Here is a 26538-nt window from a genome sequence, read left to right on the forward strand (position 1 = left end):
GTGGTGAGGTGGAGGGTGATCTATATCATTTATGGTGGACATGTAAAAAGGTGAAAGGCTTTTGGGAATCAATTTATAACGAGTTTAAAAAAATACTTAAGTACACTTTTCCCAAAAGACCTGAAGCCTTTTTGCTGGGAATGACGGGCAAAGAAATCAAAAAGGAAGACAAGACGATATTCCTCTATGCCACCACAGCAGCGAGAATTATGTTGGCACAATACTGGAAAGTGGAAACCATCCCCAGCATAAATGACTGGCAGATTAAAATGGTAAATTATGCTGAGCTTGATAAATTAACAGGTAAAATAAGAGATCAAGATGAACAGAAATTTCTGAAAAATTGGAGTAAATACTGGAACTATATTGGAATAAATGTCTAATGTGAACTGGCGGGGTTAGAACAATACTACCAGCGAGTGAATTTAGGATTATAAATTAAAAATCAAATACGTAATGGAAGTAGATATTCGATACTTACCAAAAGGGTGGAAGGGAGTTCAGGGTGTTTTTTTGTGTTGTTTTTTTGTGTTGTTTTTTTTTTTTTTGCATGATGTAGCTAAACTATTTTCTTTGTATAGTTGGAAAAAGGAAAAAGTTGGCTTGTATATCTCTGTTGTAGTGACCTCTTTTTTGTAATCTTTTCTGTGTGTATATATATATATATATATATATATATATATATATATATATATGTCTGTTTTGTGTATAACTTTAATAAAAACGTATTTAAAAAAATAAAATAAAACCGTTCTTACTCTGAGGTACCACTTTAGCTAATGGGGCCTCCTGCTGCCGCTGCGCCGACACCACACAATTTCTGTTCTCATCCTGGGACAAAGTTCTTAACCCGAGGTATTACTTCTGGGTTAGTGGAGTCTGCAACCCGAAGTGTTTGTAACCCGAGGTACCACTGTACTTTATTAACATATTATCACAAAGGTTGGGTGCCACCCCTACTCTCTGCTGAGCTGCAGCAAGATTCCATGGGGTTCCAGGATCACCCAGGGTCTGTGTTCCTTTGGAGCCATGGCAGAGAATGTTATGGCTTTAAGAAATGTGGTTTATTCACCTATTTACACCTTCAGTGTGCATGGAGGGAATCCAGATCTTATAGCATGGTCATTTCAAGAGGGGCTGGTCCCCTACAACAGTGCAGCCCTGGAGTCCAAGGCATCTCTCCCAGCCAGCCTTCAGCCAGCCTGCCCAAGATGGAGACCAGTTTTTCTCCTTCCTCCTTCTTCCCAGAACACCTTCCTTAAAACTCTCTTTTCCTGTCACTTCACACCCACCCACCCACCCACACACCCCACCCGCTTGGCTATATCTGTCTCCCCAGGCCAAAATATTCCTCTCATCAGCCCCTTTTGCCATGTTAACAGATCTGTTCTTCATTAGGCCAGCCAGACTGGTTTGCTAAGCCAGCCCAGGGATTCATTGTCTGGTGCAGTTCTGCAATTTGTACTTTCAGCCATATCCCAATTACGGTAATCAAAATCCTGCCATTTATTAATTTCTAGGGGGTTTTTTTGGGGGGGGGTTCCCCAAATCTATACCAATACAATGGAACCCTCCAATATAAAAAGGGGAAAAGAAGCAAAGAAGGGGAGTTGAGTAAGAGTGCTTTGAAAAAAAGGTAAAGGACCCCTGATAGTTAAGTCCACTCACGAACGACTCTGGGGTTGCGGTGCTCATCGTGCTTTACTGGCCGAGGGAGCTGACGTTTGTCCGCAGACAGTTTTTCTGGGTCATGTGGCCAGCATGACTAAGCCACTTCTGGCAAACCACAGCAGTGCACAGAAACGCCATTTACCTTCCCTCCAAAGCGGTACCTATTTATCTACTTGCACTTTGACATGCTTTCAAACTGCTAGGTTGGCAGGAGCTGGGACCAAGCAATGGGATCTCACCCCGTCACGGGGATTCGAACCACCAACCTTCCAATCGGCAAGCCCTAGGCTCAGTGGTTTAGACCACCCGCTGTTATTTCCCCATCCAACCTATCCCCATTCAACCTATCCCAACATTATTTTTTCCTCTGTGATTTCAAATACAGTGGTACCTCGGGTTACATACGCTTCAGGAGAGCCAGTGTGGTGTAGTGGTTAAGAGCGGTAGTCACGTAATCTGGGGAACTGGGTTCGTGTCTCCGCTCCTCCACATGCAGCTGCTGGGTGACCTTGGGCTAGTCACACTTCTCTGAAGTCTCTCAGCCCCACTCACCTCACAGAGTGTTTGTTGTGGGGGAGGAAGGGAAAGGAGAATGTTAGCCGCTTTGAGACTCCTGAAGGGGAGTGAAAGGCGGGATATCAAATCCAAACTCTTCTTCTTCTTCTTCTTCAGGTTACAGACGCTTCAGGTTACAGACTCCACTAACCCAGAAATAGTACCTTGGGTTAAGAACTTTGCTTCAGGATGAGAACAGAAATCGTGCTGCGGAGACGTGGCAGCAGCGGGAGGCCCCATTAGCTAAAGTGGTGCTTCAGGTTAGGAACCATTTCAGGTTAAGAACGGACCTCCAGAATGAATTAAGTACTTAACCCAAGGTACCACTGTACATGTTTCACATCAAAACAAGCCTCAAGTGGAGGGGGGGGGGATAAGAAATTTGTAGGGTTATTTAAAGTGGAAGAAATAGTGAGTAAGGAATGGGTTATGTCTGCCGCCACCCAATTGGTTCCACTTGGAAGTGGCTTTTTCCTTGTTTTGAAAGGGACCATTGGGCTACCTTTACAAGTGTTTGTACACAACATGTGATATAGGCCCTAGAGGAGCTTTTGCAGTTCAGGCTGAAAGCCAGCTCGATTTAATGGAGGTTGCCAATAATTTCAAACTAGACATCTCAAAGCCCGTTAATTATTCCAAAGTAAATCAAGCTTGGTTCCTGGGCAATTTGTCGTCTGTCCCCACCCCCAACCAGCTTTTAAAGGCTAAATTTTAATGAATTCGATTCATAACACAGAAAACAGTTTCTAACAGGAGACACTTACTGGTTGAAATTAACCCCGGTTTCATTACCTTACAGGAATTGCTTTGCCAATATGGCAATTACCGGAGACTTAAACTGAGCATTCTGGGCTGCTTTTTTTAAAATAAAGAAAAAAACCAAAACCAAAACAAAAGAAAACAAAACAAAACCTACATTTCTCATATACCATTACCTACAGTATCTCTACTTCGCTGCAGATTTACATTCCCATAAAATTGCAGGATATTTGAAACATGGTAGCCAATTTTTTACGAGCGTAATTTTGCGCTTTGCCACTTTAGCGCCGGAAACAATAAAGCAATACAAAGTGGTGGTAAATTTTATCGGCTGTTGGAAAACTGTCTGCATCAGAAAATGGTAAAATTAATGTTCCCCACTCAGGAAGGAAAGTATTATGTCACACACTGTCAAATGCAAGAGTGATACCTGTTTCAATTTATAGGTGTATTTGAGCAAATTGTGCTGCGTGCCCAGTGCAATGTAAATTGTATGCCTAATTCAAAAGAGGTCACTTCCTGTAAATGTTTTCAGTGGCATAAAAAGGCACACACCCTTTAATTGTTTTTTCAAAGGCTGCATCAAAAGAGAGAGAAAGGATTTACCCAGGCAAAGTGAGGACTACGGATAATCTGATTGGCTGTGATCACCCCATGTGACCCTGTCCACACAACTTTGACTTCAGTGGTGTCATCTCACAGCCAAATGTGATGCACTATGTGACGTAATCATTTTCAAGATGTGATTCCTGGTCTTCTGAGATCATTCTAGGAAGGAGAGAGGAATCATAATGAAAAGGGGAAGGACAATGATACTGAATGAGGGAAAGAGGGAAACGAAGGGCAGAAAATTGCTTAAGAAAATGTAACCTGATCAAGGAGAATGTTTTAAAAGAAATATCCCCCCCCCCAACCATATTTTTGGTCTGAATATCTAAACAGCCAAAGATTCAGCACCAATGTAGTAAATAGTTCTCCAGTTGTTGGATGAAAGGATCTACAACTTACTAATAATGCCTGAAAAAAACATAGCTGAAACAACAATGCTGAAACAACAATACAAAGGAAATACATGCAATCCTCAGAAAGAACAAGTACCACCCTTAAGGGTCATTCTCACTCTATTTTATCAAGATATATCCTTGTTGTACTTTATGTAATGATAAGTAATAGTTGTACATTATGCAAAGGCAGATAATGGAGTCCTATGATGAAGCTATGCAACTCTGGCCCTATTTGATGCCTGGGGACTATACATAAATCTGAGATCTTTGAAAGATCAGCAGGGTGATGATAGATAGATGATGATAGATAGATAGATAGATAGATAGATAGATAGATAGATGATAGATAGATTAGATAGATAGATAGATAGATGATAGATAGATAGATAGATAGATAGATAGATAGATAGATAGATGATAGATAGATAGATAGATAGATAGATAGATAGACATACAAACGTGATAGATCTGCCAAAAAGGGGGGGGATTAAATCACTGAGAAAACACACCTTAGAAGCCAATATATGCTTTAACAGACTAGGCGGCCTGTTCTCCTGTCCCCCAGTACTTGAGGCTGAACCTTTATCCAGTTGCTTTTCAACCATATCTTGCTCTGGCAGCAGCCACCTGCCAGCGAAGGGCAATTTTCAAGAGATCAGATAGAAACCTAAATTCCAATCATAATCTTAAACAGCCCAACTGAACTTTGCTTTAGCTGACTTTGGCCGAACTAGACATGCCTATCAACTGGATTAATGCCCTGGCTTTGAGATGTCCTTCGTTCTCAGCATGGAACAAGCAAGGCTATCAACGCAACTCCAATCTGTCCCTTGCCTTTATTGGATTCCTTACCTCTGAGCTGAACTTCCTGGTTTGCTCATAGCCCTTAATCTTTCTCCTGACATTATCCATCTCCGGGACAACTTAAAACCAGATGGCGTGACACCAGAGTCTGTAGACAGTGGTGCTCTGTGAAACTCACTGGCCAATTTGACAAAGCATTATGTTTAGCCATTCAAAATATCGTAGGGGAAGAGCTATGCAGCAGTACAAGGACCAGTGAGGCTTCCAAGGGAGGGGAGGATTCCGTTTATGCCATCTCCATGGCTTACAGTTAGCAGACGACATTCCAGGCAGCAAATTGCAACCCATTGACACATCTTCAGTAAGCACACCATCAAGAAACCAAAAGAGTGAGGGTGGGGGTGAGGGAGAAAGGCAACATTTGCAGAAAGTTAATGAAGTGAGTTCACTAATCCCCTCTTAGATTAGAAGCTTCTTGGTTTCTGGAGTCTTTGGAGACAACGAAGCAATCGTTATATAGTACACTGAGCCCCAACAAATTTTCAAACCCTGTCCCCATTATAATAACTAGTAAAGCCCCTTCTACAGTCAGCATCTGTTCCAGTGTGCAGTTCACTACCACACAGGCTGCCTCAGGAGATCAATCTCATAAGTCGGAAGCAGCTGCTCTTGCTCCTCTCACTCTCCCCATCCAGTTCTTTGGAGCTCTGTCACTAAATTCCAAACAATAAGTTTGCATTATTACTTTATTTTGAGAGACTGGCTTTCAACTGTAATGGCAGCGGCGATAGTGCCAAAGCCAGCGATCTTCCCTCAGACCAAAGAATTGTTTCCCTAATAACATTAATTTGCCTGTTTAAAGACTTCCCTTTTCCTTCCCCCCCCCCCTTTCCCCCAAGGGTGTGAGGAAGAGAGACAAGATCTTTTGATTTTTAAATAAAATGAGCTGGCAGTAAATGAAGGGAAGTTATTTGTATGCTGATGGGGCTGGTGCCAAGCCAAAGAGGAAAATAGTTTGGCAGGAAGCCAAGCTGAGTTTTAGCCTGTGACTTCCCTTTGCTCTCTGAACTAATAGTGGCCTTTCAAGTTCAGTATTAAAATGTCGGCGTGACCAGAAGCATCACCAGAAGTCAGGTACAGAAGTGTGGATCTTACCTGCGGTCGGAAGAGGGCAAACGCATAGAAAATAAATGCAATCAGCATTGCTTGGCATTTAGTAAATTTTGTGTTGCTCCCAAAACTGTAATACTTTAGCCATTTTATTAACAAGCAGCAGTAAGCTGTGAGCCGGAAAATACACACTCTCACACAATGTGTGACTTAGGTTATAATAATACCTTGAATTGTTGTTTTCTCTCTGAGCAGACAGCCCTATATTCTGCCACATCCGGGGGGAAAGATATAAACCATAAAATTATTTAAAAGGTGGTCTGGCAGCAGGGTAAAATTAACACTGTTTGGACAATAAGAAAACAAAGATGCAGAGTCTATACATACATACATACATACATACATACATACATACATCATTACAAACACACACACAGCTCTGATTGGTGGGATGTTGTGACCATAAAGTGATCCTGCAGCATACCTTGGATTCCCGATGACCTTGAAGACTGATGAGAAAAATGCAACTACGATAGCCTGTTTATCCTGAAGGGTAAAGGGACATTTGCTGTGTGCTCTGTAGAGCTAATGATCCCTGTTGCCAAGACAGAAAGCTTGCTATTAATACTTGTGGCAAGTATTAAAATACAGTGGAAGAAGAAGGCATCATCCCTGGTGTGCCAGAGAGGTAGACAGCTTCCTTCGGTGCCAGAGCACACATGGCATTCACCTGCTGCTGTATCCTCAGGAACTGTACTCTCTTGGCTAGCTGACACTACATACCGATGAAAAAGGAAAAGCGGGTGCTTGTGACAGATGGGAAGAAGATGGAGAGGGCAGGGCAAGGCATATCCATGACACATGTACAGGACAGCCCAAGTAACATTGCCTGCTTTGTCCTTCATCCTGGGCGCACAATAAAATGGCATGCGGTGTTAGCGCTTGTGTGTCCTCTGCTGAGTCTCCAGTTGCTTTATTGCATCTGGGGAAGCTATTAGTCTGGAAGGACTGTACCACTCTAGATTGTAAGTGGGAGCAATCAGATCTTTGAATACTTTCCTGCATAAACCAGGGCTTTTTCCTCCCACCCAGAACTCAATTCCAGCACCAATCTGGTGGGCGCCCTTGCCATTATAAGAGAACAAGGGAGGCGTTCATAGTAAGTTCCAGCACCTCTTTTCCCCCTTGAAAATAATAATAATAATAATAATAATAATAATAATAATAATAATAATAATTTATTTATACCCTGCCCATCTGGCTGGGCCTCCCCAGCCACTCTGGGGAGCTTCCCAAAAAAATTTAAAATACTGTAATACATCAAACATTAAAAGCTTCCCTAAACAGGGCTGCCTTCAGATGTCTTCTAAAAGTCTGGTAGTTGTTTTTCTCTTTGACATCTGGTGGGAGGGCGTTCCACAGGGAGGGCGCCACTACCGAGAAGGCCCTCTGCCTGGTTCCCTGTAACTTGGCTTCTCACAGTGAGGGAACCGCCAGAAGGCCCTCAGTGCCGGACCTCAGTGTCCGGGTAGAATGATGGGGGTGGAGACGCTCCTTCAGATATACTGGACCAAGGCCGTTTAGGGCTTTAAAGGTCAGCACCAACACTTTGAATTGTGCTCGGAAACGTACTGGGAGCCAATGTAGGTCTTTCAGACCGGTGTTATGTGGTCTCGGTGGCCGCTCCCAGTCACCAGTCTAGCTGCCGCGTTCTGGATTAGTTGTAGTTTCTGGGTCATCTTCAAAGGTAGCCCCACATAGCGTGCATTGCAATAGTCCAAGCAAGAGATAACCAGAGCATGCACCATTCTGGCGAGACAGTCCGCAGGCAGATGGGGTCTCAGCCTGCGTACCAGATGGAGCTGGTAAACAGCTGACCTGGACACAGAATTGACCTGTGCCTCCATGGACAGTTGCGAGTCTAAAATGACTCCCAGGCTGCACACCTGGTCCTTCAGGGACACAGTTACCCCTTTCAGGACCAGTGAATCCTCCACATCTGCCCACCTCCTGTCCTAGAATCATAGAATCATAGAGTTGGAAGAGACCACAAGGGCCATCGAGTCCAACCCCCTGCCAAGCAGGAAACACCATCAGAGCACTATAGAATAAGCCTACGGCACCCGGTATTCCCAGGCGGTCTCCCATCCAAGTACTAACCAGGCCTGACCCATCCAAGTACTAACCAGGCCTGACCCTGTTAGCTTCCGAGATCAGACGAGATCGGGCGTGTTCAGGGTAGTATGTCCTCCCAAAACAGTACTTCTGGTTTTTTTTCCTGTTTTTGTTTTTGTTTAGCACTGCATGAAACACTACCTGTATTGGAATGGTGGCCCATTTCTGGAAGCACCCATGGTGATTTGTAAAAATGAAGTGTTTATCTAAACCTGTATTGGAATGGTGGCCCATTTCTGGAAGCACCCATGGTGATTTGTAAAAATGAAGTGTTTATCTAAAATGAAGTGTTTACCTAAACGGAGGCAGTGAAAAGTCAGCAAGCAGAGTGTTGGCTCAATCCATCAACCTCTGATGGATGATTTAAAAGGATTGGGTCCGGCATCACTTTTGCTGAACGTGTGTACCAGTATCCATACTCAGCAGAGTTACATCTCAACGCAGTTCCTTCCTTGGAAGCATCCTTGGGGTTGAAGGTACACACAGTAGGCAATAAACACTCATAAAGATTCAGTCAAGTTTAGAAGTTTACTTGACAGGCATAAGAGCATATTGGTAGCAAATACATACAGACATGCACAGACATGGTCAAGGCATGCTTAGAGTCCAATCAGAGTTCCAGACTCTCCCTCTGATCTCACCACATGTCATGAATGAGACAGCTCCCACTGAAGGTTTGCAGCCAGCTCCCATTGAAGAAAGCAGCCAGGAACAGAGAGAGTTAACTGTCATGCCGGATGAATATCGGCTAGTGCCAACTCCCCTGCCCCTTGGAATAAGGGATTAGTGGAGAGCAAGCTAGAACGCAGTCAAAGCTCACTGGAAGCACAAACAGGTGGGAAAGAGTTAAGAGACAGCCTCTCAGAGAATGGGGAAGAGGTGGGAGCTGACCCACTAAGTCCGAGGTCTTGGCGAATGGGAGGTTTGCAAGACAGGATGCAAAACAAAAGACCTAAGAAGCGAAAATTCAATATCTTCTCTTGGCGTCAAAAGGAGTCTTCAGAAGGGTCATCTTGATTGATGAGGCTGGGGGCTGTGGTAGAGCTGTCCGGAGCTATCTGTTTGTTTTGACAATAAATTATCCTTCTTAATTAATTACGCTTACTGTGTGATCAAGCCGGGAACTAGATGCCTGACACTGCAAGGCACAAGCAGGAGACTTACAACAAGTTACAGAGAACCCTTATCACTTTAAAGACCTTTAACTGAGAGCTAGGTGGATCTCCAAGGACAAGGAATTACACAACCTAGCCAATGTTAGGGGGGGGGGCTCCTCTCACATTCTCCTTCAGTGTGGCAAGTACAAAAGAGCATCCCAACTAGCCTCAAGGGGTGCACAAGATCATAGGAGAGGAGGAGTGTGGTGTAGTGGTTAAGAGCGGTAGTCTTGTAATCTGGGGAACCGGGTGCGCGTCTCTGCTCCTCCACATGCAGCTGCTGGGTGACCTTGGGCTAGTCATACTTCTTTGAAGTCTCTCAGCCCCACTCACCTCACAGAGTGTTTGTTGTGGGGGAGGAAGGGAAAGGAGAATGTTAGCCGCTTTGAGACTCCTTCAGGTAGTGATAAAGCGGGATATCAAATCCAAACTACTTCTTCTTCTTCTTCTTCTTCTTCTTCTTCTTCTTCTTCTTCTTCTTCTTCTTCTTCTTCTTCTTCTTCTATAAGCTGTCTGCTTACATACTGCTCTCTGCTTACATACCCTTCTGATGAAAATAGGGATGTCCTATTCTATTCTTCTTCTCCTTCTCCTTCTCCTTCTCCTTCTCCTTCTCCTTCTCCTTCTCCTTCTCCTTCTCCTTCTGCTTCTCCTTCTCCTTCTGCTTCTGCTTCTCCTTCTCCTTCTCCTTCTCCTTCTCCTTCTCCTTCTCCTTCTCCTTCTCCTTCTCCTCCTCCTCCTCCCACTCCTCCTCCTCATCATCATTAATACATCACCCATCTGGTTGGGTTCCCCATTCTGGGCAGCTTCCAACATACAGTGGTACCCCGGGTTACAGACGCTTCAGGTTACAGACTCCACTAACCCAGAAATAGTACCTTGGGTTAAGAACTTTGCTTCAGGATGAGAACAGAAATTGTGCAGCAGCGGCGCAGCAGCACAGCAGCGGGAGGCCCCATTAGCTAAAGTAGTGCTTCAGTTTAAGAACAGTTTCAGGTTAAGAATGGACCTCCAGAACGAATTAAGTTCTTAACCCAAGGTACCACTGTATATGAAAACATAATAAAACATTAAAGGTTAAAAAAGATTTCCCTATACAGGGCTGCCTTCATATGTTTTCTAAAGATTGTATAGTTATTTATCTCCTTGGCTCAGGGGTCGCTGCTGATCCAGAGATCCACTGCATCCCTACACTGCTCAAAGATAGAGTGTCTGTTGATCTCTCATATCCTGCATTTCTTTTTCTTTTCTTTTTTTAAAGAAAAGGTTTACTGAACATTGCAATGTGCAAATACATGTAATAAAACATTGCAAAATCAAAACCTTAAAGCTGCTAGAAATTTAAAATTACAGCACTACAAATTACTTAATATCCATTGAGTAATTGCCACATTTCCAGTAATTTTAATGGCCAAGTCAATGAAGCAACAGTATTTAAAATGAAAGATAATATGTATATGCGTGTGTGCGCATGCGCGCATGCTCTATACAGGAGATAAAATGGTATTTAATTACCATCAATTGCTATAATTTATTCTCCAGTACTAATCAGTGCTACACATTTCTAGTAAGATGGGCAAATTTTTATGCAGCTTTAGATAACCCCAATTGCTAACTATAACCCATAACTTCAATTACTGGCTTTGCACAACTATAACCCATGCAGGAGAAATGCCCCACAATTCATTTATACAACAAGCCCAAGCAATAGCAGAAGTGTAAAATAATGCTAAAATTAATTGATACATGAAGTGACAGCAAAGTTCACATCAAGTAAATTATAATGTGGTTCCTATTACACCAGCATCAGGACAGTGGGGGGTGATAGGCTGCGGAAGGTAGTTTTGATTTATAATTTCTGTTCTGCTCCCAAAAGTCCATTAAGAAAAGAATCCAGCTATTCTCAAAGCTTCTCTGGGTCTCCTGACATATTTGACCACAGCTCCTTTGAGTTCAAATAACTAAGCCATCTTTCACTTATGACGTACATCTGCTGTGCTGCTGGAAATACTAAATAAGGCCGTCCAGAAGCTACCCTGGGAGAGACAGGAATTGGAGGAAATATTTCGTCCAATTCAGCAAGCTGCCTATTATAAAATTCCCAGCTGGTAATTACTTCATTAGCTAGGGTATTGCATCACTCAGAGAATGATGCGGTTGTACGTGCATCTCTCCAGCATGTGCTCTGCCCGTTATCCATTACATACAGCCAGTGGAAAACAACTGGGACATTCTGCTCAAGGAATCAGATCGCATTACTGGAAAAACGACACTATTATAGAGAGAGACTTTGCTGGGAGATATTGCACATGACAGATTGATACAAAGAGTGTGAAAAAACAGGAACTCGCTGGTTAATGAAATTGCAGTTGGGATATGAAGCCTTTTCCCTCCAGGTCAAAGGCAGCGGAGGCCATTGTTCATCATAAGGACAGATTTAAAAGAAAGAATTGTTCGTGTTGCATATGCTAACCAATAGGTGCCATACAAGAAGTGAGATAGTAGATCCAGAATCTAAACTATGTTAGCACCATCATCTTGTGCAATTACTTTAAAGGCGAATTATCAAACCGAATACTGTCTCCACTAAGTCATGACAGATTGATAAGGGGAAAGAACCAGGTAGAAATCAACCATTTCATGAGAAACCAAGAGTCATTGCTGCTGTCCATAAAGCTGATTTCTATGCTCAAGTTATGATTGGCTATGGTGATGAACCATATGAGTTTCAACCAATGGAAAACATAAGGCTTCAGTCTTTATTGACTCAGACTGTTTTGAGATTAGACTGCCGTACATCTGAAGGGGACACAATCCAGCAAAATGAAACATTGCACGGTCTCAGTGAGCTCCCTCTCACTGAGAACAATTTGTATCAAACCCAGTTGGTGTGATAATTTAAGTATATGCAATTGAAGTGCTCTGCATGGCTAGAGCAGGGATGCATGGCCTTTCCTGGCCAGTATGTCAGATTTTTATCCCCCACCCCTAGCGGGTCAAATTTGGCAGATGATGTCAGGTGATGCTGTGCTTTGAAGCTCCAATCATTGGGACTTCAAAGTGCACTACTGGACTTTTGCAAAGGGCTTCCAAGCAGTCATGCCCTTTTATTTGAAAAGCCTTTGTTTTATCCCAATTCCAAAGCAAGCCTCTTCCTTATAGCAGGCATTTCCATGCAAACTGCTTCCTGAATCAGAACAGAATCAGCACAGAATCCTGCCGAACTGAACAGGTTTCAGCCCCTGCTCAGTAGCTGAGGAGCAGAGGTTAAACGTTGCTGCCTTGGCTGCATGGAAACACTGCTAACTGTGTGGAACAGAGGATGGGGTGGAAATTGCTACCTGCTAACATCTCTTCTTCAGAGTAGATCTTATAGAACTGGGCTGTTAAAGGGATTCCCATATAATGTTGCTTGTTCCCTGTAAAAATAATAATAATAATAATCCTGTAAATGAGTCTTAAATGCAGACAGTACTATATTTGTATCTTGGATTTCATACAAAACTATCACTTGTTCATTGCTTTCTATATAACATAGATTTGCTCTCTGAAAATAATTAGGCAGTAATCACATCCTTTGGACTGACATCATAAAAAAAAAACCTTCTAGCAAACCAAGATTCACATTTGCATTTGTAGGTTACCCAGCGGATGCCTCATTATCTAATCAAATGGTAGGAGAGACAGAAAGAAAACATCTCGGTCACAAACACACAGATTCATTCTCAGCCAGAGATTTGAAAAAGGCAAAGGTCGTGTCACCTTTCCCGGCCCTCATCTGCTCCTTGTCACTCGCCACTTGAAAAAGTAAAAGTGGCTAGGGGGAAAAAAATGCTCAACTGAATCTACCCTATGCTTCTAGATTCCAGTAGGAAGCCGTGTTGGTCTGACGCAGTCGAAATAAATTTAAAAAATATATTAAAAAATTGTCCAGTAGCCCCTTAGAGACCAACTAAGTTTGTTATTGGTATGAGCTTTTGTGTGCATGCACACTAATTAAGATACACTGAAACAGAAGTCACCAGACCCTTATATATAGTGGGAGGGTGGGGTGAGGTTTTTCTCAGAAGGGTAGTAGGAGATGGGTGATTGACTCAATGGGCATGGTAAACCTGTGCTTGCCACAGAATCTGTCAACACAGCTCTTTGCATCCTGGGAAGCTCCTGACCCCATACAGATTGTGCTATTTGAGCCTAGCCTTGGCTGGGGAGGGCGGGGTATAAATAAAAAATTCTTCTTCTTCTTCTTCTTCTTCTTCTTATTATTATTATTATTATTATTTCTCATCTAACCTGGGGGGGGAGCTCCAGGCTGTCACTGTTTTGTGAGACTAATTCAAGCTCACACCAGGGCTCATCCATACTTCCTGCTGCTCGCCCCCCCCCCCCAGCAGGGAAAACCACTCTGAGTAAACGGCAGTTCAGGTTTTCTCTGATTTAGCACTAAAGAGTGAGTTTTCGCTGGGGAAGGAGTGGGGCAAACAGAAGTGCAGGTGTGCCCTTTGTTTCGTACAGCGGAATTAAAGCGCTCTGTTTATCTTCATTTATTTATTACATTTAGATACCACCTTTATCTACGTGGTTCTCCTCTCAGGTTCACCCTCACAACAATCCTGTGAGGTAGGTTAAGTGATGGTGACTAAGCAAGGTCACCCGGTGAGCTTCAGTGGGGATTCGAACTCTGCTCTCCCAGGTTCCTAGTCCAACACTCTAACCATTATGCCACACTGGCTCTGTTGTCCTAAGTGCGACAAACCTGAGCTCAAGTGACAGCAAAGGATCTAGAAGAACCCCAAGCTTAATAATAATAATAATTTATTATTTGTACCCCGCCCATCTGGTTGGATTTCCCCAGCCACTCTGGGCGCCTTCCACAGAGACCAAAAATACACTAAAATGTCACACATTAAAAACTTCCCTGAACAGGGCTGCCTTAAGATGTCTTCTGAATGTCAGGTAGTTGTTTATCTCTTTGACATCTGAAGGGAAGTCGTTCCACAGGGCGGGCGCCACTAGTGAGAAGGCCCTCTGTCTGGTTCCCTGTAACTTCACTTCTCGCAATGAGGGAACCGCCAGAAGGCCCTCGGTGCTGGATCTCAGTGTCCGGGCTGAACGATGGGGGTGGAGACGCTCCTTCAGGTATACAGGACCGAGGCCGTTTAGGGCTTTAAAGGTCAGCACCAACACTTTGAATTGTGCTCGGAAACGTACTGGGAGCCAATGCAGATCTCTCAGAACCAGTGTTATGTGGTCCCGGCAGCCACTCCCAGTCACCAGTCTGGCTGCTGCATTCTGGATTAATTGCAGTTTCTGGGTCACCTTCAAGGGTAGCCCCACGTAGAGCACATTGCAGTAGTCCAAGTGGGAAATAACTAGAGCATGCACCACTCTGGCAAGACAGTCCGCAGGCAGGTAGGGTCTCAGCCTGCGTACCAGATGGAGCTGGTCGACAGCCGCCCTGGACACAGAATTGACCTGCGCCTCCATGGACAGCTGTGAGTCCAAAATGACTCCCAGGCTGCGCACCTGGTTTTTCAGGGGCACAGTTACCCCATTCAGGGAGTCCCCCACACCTGCCCGCCCCCTGTCCCCCAAAAACAGTACTTCTGTCTTGTCAGGATTCAACCTCAATCTGTTAGCCGCCATCCATCCTCCAACCGCCTCCAGACACTCACACAGGACCTTCACCGCCTTCACTGGTTCTGATTTAAAAGAGAGGTTACATGCCTCCTCCTTCAGAGGGAGTGTAATTCTATCAGGAGCCACGTTACCTCCCATCCATCTGGTCTAGGGAACTACCCACTAACAGTCCCTCAGCCTTATCCTGATTTGAAGTGTAATGCAATGTGAAGTGCAATCTTATGCAAGTCTACTCAGAAGTAAGTCCCACTGAACTCAGCGAAACTTCTCACTGGGATCGTGGTGAATTGATACATTATCAGGGCCCGTGCTCTCCGTTCCCCCCACCCCCCCAATTCACCCCACATATAATACAAACGATTACCAGTATTTCTGTTATGTACTGAGCTAGAACAATAGGATCCAGAATGCAGCAATCTGATTGGTCCGCAGGAGCCACCCAATCCAGCTCCAGGTGGAAGTGAATCAGCGACCTGATTAGCCTGCAGGAGCAGCCCAGAATTAGCCAATCACGCGGGGCCCATTGTGTAAATAATGTATATATAGCTAGACGTTTTGGGGAAAGTTTCATTCATTGCTACTATGAGCTGACTAAAGATCATGAAATTCACACTCAACTCTGAGTATATTTCAGTTTCTGTCCTGACTCTGCCCCTTGCCATGATGATTGGCTGTTTCTCAGCTTCTCCTCAAAAAGAACACACAGCATAAACTCTCAAACTAAACCTTCAGTCGAGACAAGTTACATTAATTTACTTACTGTCTTGCAAACACAGACTTTCTAATACAGGCAGAATGAATTCCCTAGCTGACCTCGGCAGGCAACCAGATTCTGTAACCATGAAAGAAAGGAACTAATCCAACAGCTAGTCAGTGTCCCTGGCTGCTAAGTAATCATTTTAGTTTGGCAGGGCCCGCAAGCTGAAGAGAGAGGTGAGCCAAGGTTTTGCAAGTGACTTTGGTGACCCTGAGGATTACCACCGAGCATTCTGGCTAATGCATAACAGTGCAATGGGTAAACTCACCCCAGTAGTGCTGTCAAGGCAGGACTTTGTGGCTGAAGTACAGGGCTCAACAGTTGCCCCAGCTACTCTGGGAGGCTTCTAGCAAATTAAAACATCAAACACAGTAGAACACCAAACCTTAAAAACTTCCCTAAACAGGGCTGCCTTCAGATGTCTTCTAAAAGTCGGATAGTTGTTTATTTCCTTGATATCTGATGGGAGGGTATTCCACAGGGCGGGTGCCACTACCGAGAAGGCCCTCTGCCTGGTTCCCTGTAACCTCACTTCTTCAGGGAGCTGGACCTCAGTGTCTGGGCTCGATGATGTTGAAGTAAGTGGAGTGATATAAAAAAAGTTAAAGGACCCCGGGATGGTTAAGTCCAGTCAAAGGTGGCTATGGGGTTGCGGCGATCATCTCGCTTTCAGGTCGAGGGAACCGGCGTTTGTCCACAGACAGCTTCCTGGGTCATGTGGCTGGCATGACTAAAGCGCTTCTGGTGCAAAGGGACACCGTGACAGAAGCTAGAGTGCATGGAAACATCGTTTACCTTCCTGCCACAGTGGTACCTATTTATCTACTTGCACTGGCGTGCTTTTGAACTGCTACGTTGGCAGGAGCTGGGACAGAGCAACAGGAGCTCACGGGGACTCGAACCACCAACCTTGATCAGCAAGCCCAAGAGGCTCAGTGGTTTAGACCACAGCACTACCCACCTCCTGGTGGAGTGATATAACATACATTACTTTCAAAAGAGAGTCCATGAAGAGTCCATGAAATAACGTCAATAGTAAAGTTTGCAACAACCTTGTTTCCCCCCCACCAAAGCTCAATAACTTTTCCCCAAAAAAGTTCAACAACCTTTGCGTCCACCAAATATTTGTAACGCCTAATAAAGGTTTGGTGAAGTAAGTAAGTAGTTTTGCATCCAGATTTTCACTTTTTGAAATATGGCAGCCCTAATGAAGAAGAAATTGTGCCTGTTTTCCAGTCAATACCCATAGTCCCAACAAGCTCCGAATGAATGGGGGAGGTAGACAGGCAGCTCTCTCCACAGAAGCACACCTAGATATTGACAATACTGTGGACCTCCCTATTCAGCAGGGACATCAGCATATCCTAAAACTAGCCCCATTCAGTACATGCTATAATTGTCCTCAAAAGCTGCACCCCTGTGCCTGCAGGAACATTTACTGCAAACATTCGTTTCCAGGGAAAACCATTTTAGGTTTACATATCACATCACTGGCAATTTCACAAGGAAATTTGAGCCATCAGAATTTCCATCTTGCAATCCAGACCAGCGAGGTTTGGAGAGCTTTCACTAATTCTCAGAAATGAATCAAGCCTGTGATGTTGTTTACCTCACTGAAACTAGCACTGAAAAGGTCAAAGTCATATTTTTATCGCTTTATCAGAGCTAATTTGAGTATGGGAGCACACTAGCAATTATCTGGGAGATTTTAAGTACACGGATTCATACTGCAGTGACTTCACTCTCTAAGCAAAGTCATTTAAAAATCACCTCCAAACCTGGAACTGTACCTAAAGAAGCAAGCATCATTCATGTGGGGTGATGCTTCAGTTATTTCCCACTTTCAGCATTTATACCCAACCTTTATGACAGATGTCTGAATAATAGCAATAAAACCATGCTGAAAATGATAATTAGCAAACTCAAAGAAATAAGTGGGCCTTTGCTTGGTACCATAGAAACACAGGGAGCTGCCTTACACTGAGTCAGACCATTTGTCTATCTAGCCCAGTAATGTCTACTTTGACTGGCAGCTCCTGTAAGTTCAGTCATTTCAGCATAGTCCATTAATTTAGTCTCCCATTCCTCCTTGGTTGGTACAGAATCTTCTTTCCATTTCTGAGCATAAATCATTCTAGGAAGGGCTTTGTATGCCGGCTTCACTGTTTCCTTCGTTTGGTGCAGGTATTTTATTTTCAGTATAAACAGGACTCCATTTTTGCACCTACATACCTACCATTTTAGGGACGCGGGTGGCACTGTGGGTTAAACCACAGAGCCTAGGGCTTGCCGATCAGAAGGTCGGCAGTTCGAATCCCTGTGACAGGGTGAGCTCCCGTTGCTCAGTCCTTGATCCTGCCAACCTAGCAGTTCAAAAGCACGTCAAAGTGCAAGTAGATAAAAGGGACTGCTCCAGTGGGAAGGTAAATTCCGTTTCCATTCACTGCTCTGGTTCGCCAGAAGCGGCTTAGTCATGCTGGCCACATGACCCGGAAGCTATACGCTGGCTCCCTCAGCCAGTAAAGCAAGATGAGCACCACAACCCCAGAGTCGGTCATGACTGGACCTAATGGTCAGGGGTCCCTTTACCTTACCTACCATTTTTAATTGTTCCCCAAGGCATGGAGGAGAGGAAAAATGAAAACAGGGACATTCCAGGATCAAATCAGAAACTGGAACAGCTTCTGTGATCCCGGGACTGTCCCTGGAAATAGGGAAACTTGGAAGGTATGCACTAAAGTTACCTAAATGAGTGGGAGGTCTCCTAGGAAGTCATCTTTCAGGTACTCTGGGTCCAGGCCATGTTGGGTTTTAGTAATAGCAGGGCACTTTAAATTGCGCTCAGAAATCCGGAAGCTGCATCTATCAACACTGTCCATAATAAAGCACAGTAAATTGTTATGACTATCACTGCTGACAAAAAATGGAACCGTTTAAAAATTAAAGCAGACAATTTGTGTCGCATGGAAAAAAATTAACATTACATAACATGAAACATTTCCACCATGTAAAGTCTATCTTTGATAGTTTCTGAGGGGAAACAAAGGAAAAAAATGTAGCTTGGGAATTCTGAACCCCTAAGTATATGTCATGTAAACCGACACAATTATATGACTTTAACCAGAAACCGTTCTCGCACTCTGATTCATACTCAGCTCATTTGCTGATAATGTATATTTGGGTACCTCCATCTTTCTCCTTTCAAGGCATTTGGGACCTCTGCTACGGGAAGCTTTTAAGTTGCAATTTGTGTTAGTCCAACAGTATCTATCTCCTCTAAGCTCCCTCATCCCCGATATTTATTTTACACTAGGCATTTTATGTGAACAGAAACAAAAATAAAGATCTCAATTCCTCAGCGGCATCTGTATGTCTGTTAGAATTTTTCTGATGCTGGAATAATATTGAATGTGCCTATAAGCCTCATGAGCTTGTGTAAGGAATAATCTACTTTCTCTTGGGGCTGGAGCGAGCGTTGCTCATTCCATGTGCATGGAAGCCCACAATCATGACATGTGGTATTGTAGCATTCAGTGGTATGGTGTGGTCATTTTATGCTCTGAAATTAATTGTCCCTCATGCTCTTTATGCAGTAATATGCATAAGCCCCGGAACTCCTCCTACGGAGTAGGACCCTAGACTTTCCCCCCAAAGTCTTGCTTTTACAGTACAGTGGTACCTCAGGTTACATACACTTCAGGTTACAGACTCCACTAACCCAGAAATAGTGCTTCAGGTTAAGAACTTTGCTTCAGGATGAGAACAGAAATCGGGCTCCAGCGGCCTGGCGGCAGCAGGAGACCCCATTAGCTAAAGTGGTGCTTCAGGTTAAGAACAGTTTCAGGTTAAGAATGGACCTCTGGAATGAATTAGGTTCTTAACCCAAGGTACCACTGTACAATCTATCCTCCTTAACACACAAATAACTTCCAGAAAATGCAACACCTGAACACCAACACAATAGCCAGGTATTAAGGACACACAAAACTATCAGGCAGTTCCTACATGTTGGTTTTGAGTTCATTTGATTTATTAGATTTGTGTACAGTGGTACCTCGGGTTACGTACTTAATTCGTTCCGGAGGTCTGTTCTTAACCTGAAACTGTTCTTAACCTGAAGAACCACTTTAGCTAATGGGGCCTCCCACTGCTGCCGCACCGCCGCTGCACGGTTTCTGTTCTCATCCTGAAGCAAAGTTCTTAACCCAAGGTACTATTTCTGGGTTAGGGAGTCTGTAACCTGAAGCGTATGTAACCCGAGGAACCACTGTATCTATATACTAAAAAAAAAAGGTCTCAAACTGATTTACAATAGACAAGATGATAGATAGATATAGATAGATAGATAGATAGATAGATAGATAGATAGATAGATAGATAGATGATAGATAGATAGATAGATAGATAGATAGATAGATAGATAGATAGATGATAGATAGATAGATAGATAGATGATAGAAGTTTTCCCCTTCTTATCCTTCTTCCTGAAGCCCCTTGTGCACCCTCAAAATCTGCTCCAGGGGCCTGGGAGAACCTTTGGGTCAGATTTTGAGGCTGCACAGGAGAGGACAGACATGGGAAGTTCAATTGCACAAGCAGGAATGGCAGTGTTAGATACAACGTGATAAAAACATATTACACATTGTAATAAAAAACCCCCAGTAAAGTCTGGATTGAGTAACTGTAACAATGGATGGATCTATACACAGGGAGGAAAGCACTATAGATAAGTCAGAAAATAAATCGTTATAACAATAGGGGGGAAACTCTATGTTAAAATCACATAGAATTATTATTTTTTTGCTCTCCGCCGCCATCTGGTTTGCAGGTTTATAACGCCTTCAAAATGTGGTTTATTGACTAATGTAGCTGAGCCCACAATCACTAAAGCTGCCCATATGTCCAATAGAATTTTTAAAAAATGTATTTACCTGGCACTCAAATGATAGTTAAGTTGGTACCAGGCATGCATCACTGGGGAGAGTGTTCCAAAGGCAGCAGCTCTGCATTGTTGCATGCAAGAATCAGATGCACCACAAACCAGCCTGATAAGGACTGAGCACGCTCAGTGTCCACAGAATACTCAATGTCTGCTGGGCTAGGGAAATGGGAGTGGGGAACAGTGTGGCGGTAGGGGTGGAATGGAGTATGCTGTAAAAAGGCATGAATGGCTGGAACACAGTACATTGCAACATTCTGTTGCAAGTCCCACTTGAGTTTATTTCATTGGTATCGCCTTGCAGCCAGGGCCAGATTTAGGTTTGATGAGGTCCTAAACTACTGAAGGTAATGTCCAGCTGTCCTTTGTCAGCAACAAATTGCCACTGTCTTTTTGTGTTGAATATATGCTATATGGTAATTTATGGACCTAACAGGTATCTAAAGCCATTTGTGCATGTTGCCATGCAACCAGTCCATGCAGAATGTAGGCACCCTGTATATAGAAAGGAGCAAACCAGTGATATTTTAGGGAGCAGGCTAGCAGGCGGGGCCCATTCCTTACATCATAGGAGCCTACACAACACAAAACACTGCTGCTGTATGTAGGTTTTATTTTATTTGTTTTTAATCTTATATTTTGGAAATGTACATCCAGGTTTTTTTCTTTAATTTTTTTGGGGGGCCCCAAGAGGGTGAGGCCCTAAGCTATAGCTTGTTTAGCTTATATGTAAATCCAGCACTGCCTGCAGTGTGCATGCACACACACACACACTTGCAAACCCTTCCCTAATATGAACTAGTTACCCAAAATAAGAGGCCTTCCTGTCCGTCATCATATGGCTGGCGCTGTCACTCGAAAATCTGGATTGCCACCGTCACCCTAGAAACCCGTTCCTGCTTACTCATTAGCTGTGCTCTGTATGGAAAACTACTAAAGATCATTAGCAGAGGAGTCTGAAGCCGATGTGCCAGTATAATGAAAAACAATTCAGCAGTTCCGTATGGTCCACTAGTTGTGTTTGTCATAAATGAGTTGTGGAGATTTGGAATGAATGATCCATATCATATTGAACTGTCCTTTTTATTGCTGGCAACTGAAGGTTACTGAGAAGCTGGGTCAGTCTCAGACTGTATCTAATTGGAAACCTTTCCCCATTAATGTCTGGTGTTGACTTGTATAAGTTGATGAAATTACGAGCACAGAGGAATAGATTTTATTACACAGAGTAAACGGGCTAAGCTCTGGCCCACTGCAGTGTTATTTTAACACTACCCTTGCCCTCGTTCTGTCGGTGAAGACTCCCAGCCGTGGGGTTGACGTTGAGTGAAGCCAGATTAAGAGGATTGAAAAGGTTGAAAACATCAACATACCTCAGGAAATTGAAACCATCTGCATATTCGTGCCACATTCATTTCAATAAATCTTCTTTTTTTGTGTAGAAAATATTCCTTATAGCTCATTTGGGGTTATTTTGTGGGTTTGGGTTACAAAGGAACCAAAAACGCTTCCCAGGTTAAAAAAAAAGAATAGTTAAGAGGAAATGGCAGTTCTGCCCTCATCCTGCGTTTCGCAAGTTTGGTGGAAAAGTTGCAACATTCAAAATAATTATACAAATAAGAGGTTAGTTGACATGAAAAGGGAAGGGAAATGGAGACTGAGGGCAGAGAGAAGAAAAAATATTCTCCATGTTCACTCCATTTTATTGCTTTTACAATTGTTTTCATCTGTTTTAGACCTCAGAAAATCAGATTATCTCACATGTATATAAAAGAGAATGCAATGAAAGGTTGTGGGAATAGCTTCAACAGCAATACCATGGGAGTGAGTTACATACCAAACTACATACAATGATAAACACAGGGTTTTTTTCTGGTGGTGGGCTTAAAAAAGGTTTCTTAAACCTGCCAGTTATATGTTGAAGGGGGGGGGGTGAAGTGGCAATGGACCCTGACCCTGCTGAAATACACCCCGTTGACTGATATTTGCCCTCCGAGACGCCATTTGAGGTAATCAAAGTTTGCAGGGTCAAAGAGAAGCTGAGAGGAAAGGTCTGCAAGGAAGTGATGTGGGCATGCAGTGAGGGGCCAAGATTCACCTAATAAATCGTGTCAGCAGCAGAAGCCCATTTCTATTTGTGTAATGAGGCTTTCCCCACTCTCGTCTTCCCTCCACCCCAAAATTGGCTATGTGGGGCTTGTGAGGACCCTTAGAAGAGTGCAGTGGGGAGGAAGAGGGAAATAGTTCCATATGGCAAGCTGTAATTCCACCCAGATACAGGGGCACATTTTTAACTGGGCCCCCTTGTGCCTGCTTTTCCTTCAAGTTAGAAGCGGCCATTTTAAGGGAAGGCATACTTATCACAGCCTGAAGTTTGGCCCCAAATAAATATCTCTTGTGTCAGAGGTCAGAAGCCTAATAAATCACATCATCCACTGACTTGGATGTCCTTAAGGATTTAGCAATGGGGGGGAGGGAGGTCATAAATCTTGGGACACCAAGAAGCAGCCTCTGAGAAGCTGGGAATCTATGAACAGGATGACACCTCAAGACATTTCACATTACATCTGTCTCATGTAACTCTTCCATTCTTCTTGCAATATACAGAACAGCGGAAGACTGGCGGCTCACCTGTATGCAGATGGCTCCAGCTGCTTTAATTAGACGAAGAGACATGTGCAGTTAACAGGACTCACAAATATAAATGATAGCACTTGTGGATGACAGATTCCCTGACAAATACAAAGTCTATGATTTATGCTCAGCGATACAAGATCTGCTGGTAATTCATATGAGTATATATCTCCCTCGATGATCTGTAACCCATGTTATGTTCCTAACTACAATATCTGTCTTCCATGCTTTTAAACTACTGGTAATGATGTGTGAGCCACAAAAGATACAGGATCAAGCCTAGGGTCCAAATGCTTACAGGAAATCTCATGCAAACTCTCTGACTCACAAGGAGGCCCTGAAATGTGGGCCACAGAGTTCATCCTACCCAGTTCCAGGGGGATACCTGGACCATCATTGATTCCCCTCACCATCAGCGGCAACAAATTGTGCAATGAGGTAACACAGAAGATGCAGTTTCACTGTGTTCTTCTCCTGATATGTTTTACCCCTCCTGAAAAAGCTGGGAGCCGGCGTACAACTTCCGGGTCATGTGACCAGCATGACTAAGCCGCTTCTGGCGAACCAGAGCAGCGCACAGAAACGTCGTTTACCTTCCCGCCAGAGTGGTACCTATTTATCTACTTGCACTTTGACGTGCTTTTGAACTGCTAGGTTGGCAGGAGCAGAGACCGAGCAACGGGAGCTCACCCCGTCGCAGGGATTCAAACCGCCAACCTTCTGATCGGCAAGCCCTAGGCTCAGTGGTTTAACCCACAGCGCCACCCGCGTCCCAACCTACAGCACCCGGTATTCCCAGGCGGTCTCCCATCCAAGTACTAACCAGGCCTAAGCCTGCTTAGCTTCCAAGATCAGACGAGATCCAGCATGTTCAGGGTAGTATGGCCGTAGATAAGGGAATAAGGGCAGATTTTTGTTTATTACACAAGCATTGCTTTAAGGAAACAGCTCAGCTTGTCTAGCTTGCTAACCACTACTACACCATACTAGAAACATCACAGAAACCATTGTTCCACTGCACCAAACAGAGCGTTATCAGTGTTTGCCCCACAGAAACACACCTGCTAATCACGAAACATGTTCAGCCCATCTCACAATGAGCTTCAAATCAAGTAGCTGAATCCGAGCAGGGGATATTGCTGGTTAAGTACAGCACTGCTTTTATTCCAAGTCGTCATTAGGTGACCTTCGCTGTTCTGCTTCAGCTGCTGCACAAAAAAAGTTGCAGACATTTTGTTGGCACTGGACTTGAGATACATAATGGGCACATTATTTGGCCATGTTATAAAACAGCATCATCCATCTGACAAATGAAAACCTTTTAATGGGTGCTCTCTTAATTATAATAATTTGAAAGAGAACATCAACTGAAATCATAGCGAGAAGGTCACTCAATGAGATTTTTGCCTTTGTAGTCCCATCTCTTGTTAATAACACTCAGCGCTGCTCAACACCTTTGCAGAAGTTTATATGGTTTAATGCAGTTTTTGCACGTTACCTTAATTTATTAAAATGTACAATCTTACTCTGTCCCAAAGTTTCATGGTTGATTAAATTTTGTATTAGAAAACACACACCTTCGTGCAATTGCATTAAATTCAAATTAAGCTGCTGGAAAACAGTTCTACCCTCTCTTACCCTGTCGACTAATATAACCATGACCTGGAAATTCTATTTCAAGGAGCAGCCCTTATGAAAAGAATGTTGTAGTCAAGTTTTATCGAGTTACAGAGGCAACAGAGTAGTATGATTGCAACAAAACCACTAATAACACTTCTCTGTATGGTATTGCTTGTCCAGACATGGTACATAGCAAAGACTTACAGACTGCTATCCTATCCATATTTATCTGGGAGTAAGTCCCATTGAACTCAGTAGCACTGATTACGTGAAGGATACAGCAGGTCATTGAGAAGGAGGCAAACTTGCAGGCAGATTGGAAGCAAGGTATTTTAGAATTTAAATGTCTTATTTTGAGGGAGAAAACTTTATTGAAATTTTCACAATACAATTAAAAGTACAGTGGTACCTCAGGTTACATATGCTTCAGGTTACATACACTTCAGGTTACAGACTCCGCAAACCCAGAAATAGTACCTCAGGTTAAGAACTTTGCTTCAGGATGAGAACAGAAATCGTGCTCCGGCAGCGCTGCAGCAGTGGGAGGCCCCATTAGCTAAAGTGGTGCTTCAGGTTAAGAACAGTTTCAGGTTAAGTACGGACCTCCGGAACGAATTAAGTATTTAACCTGAGGTACCACTGTACATACTAATCTATAAGAAATAAATAAATAAAAGAAAGAAACTAAAGAAAGAAGAAACAGAAACAGAAACTACAAAATCCTCTCTCACCACTATGTCTTAACTTTTATGCTCTTCTGGGGGCATCATAAGAGACAACTCCAGATAAAGTGCATTACAGTGGCCTAGACTAGAATTTAATTGCAAACTCATCAGGGGCCAACATTAAGAAGGTATTACAAGAAATAAGCTGGTGAGCAGAGAATATTTTTCGCCATGTACAACGGTGAAATGCAATTGTCAAACATAAGAGCTGCAGAATCACATATAGACTGTGGTGTCCATATCTATGTTGCAAGATTAAAAATAAAGGGTGTTCTTTGATGTATATGACGTTCAGGCATCTGATTTGAATGTTGTCTAATTGCTTCCAGGCTCGGCCCCAAAATTACATCCAGCAACTGTTGTTCTAGTAATGTGGAGATGAGGAACTTGTTTCACCCAGATGCTGGATTCCAGCTCTCAACATTCTTAACCATTGGCCAAACTGGCTGAGTCTGATGGGAGTCAGAATCCAATACCATTTGGGGGTGGAGGGACCTTTTCTGCACCCCTGGCTTACACAAAAATTTCTCCTTTTTGCAGTGGAATATTGGCTGCCTTGCATTTATGCAGCAGTATCAACTTGAAACTGTAAGCTCTGCTGGTTCCATGCAGTATTCTTCATCCATAGACCTTAAGATCGTAAGCACCAAAAAAGAAAAGATTGAGTAGTTGAAGGTGCTTAAATCAACAGTGGCAAACGTTTTATTTACAAAGCAGTGTGTGCAATTGCCACAGGTAAAGCCCCCGCCCCATCCCACCCTCACCTCTAAGGCACATAAATCCATAAATACCCTTTTCTTTCATCGAGATATTTCCACTTCAAACTAATGTAGCAGGTATCCGTGCAGATCTTCTTTGATCAGTATGCTTTAGACAGTGATGCTGTTTTAGTACCGGAGTCATATGGGCTGATAGCTGCTCATGGGCAAAGATAAGAGAAGATAATTGTTCCACGTGTAAGCAAAGATCTCTTTATCAGGGATTAGTC

At 43.4% G+C, this 26538-nt stretch overlaps 1 long non-coding RNA gene across 1 annotated transcript; it reads right to left on the bottom strand.

Moving 5' to 3' along the window:
- Nucleotides 1–3511: 3511 nt before the first annotated feature.
- LOC307206600 lies at nt 3512–5078 on the bottom strand. Its single transcript, XR_013834403.1, has 2 exons — nt 4842–5078; nt 3512–3753 (listed from the first exon to the last, which is right to left on the bottom strand). It is a non-coding gene; the product is annotated as an uncharacterized lncRNA (long non-coding RNA).
- Nucleotides 5079–26538: the final 21460 nt, after the last annotated feature.

Source organism: Podarcis cretensis (assembly GCF_951804945.1).
Source record: "Podarcis cretensis genome assembly, chromosome: 17".
Lineage (NCBI taxonomy): Eukaryota > Metazoa > Chordata > Lepidosauria > Squamata > Lacertidae > Podarcis > Podarcis cretensis.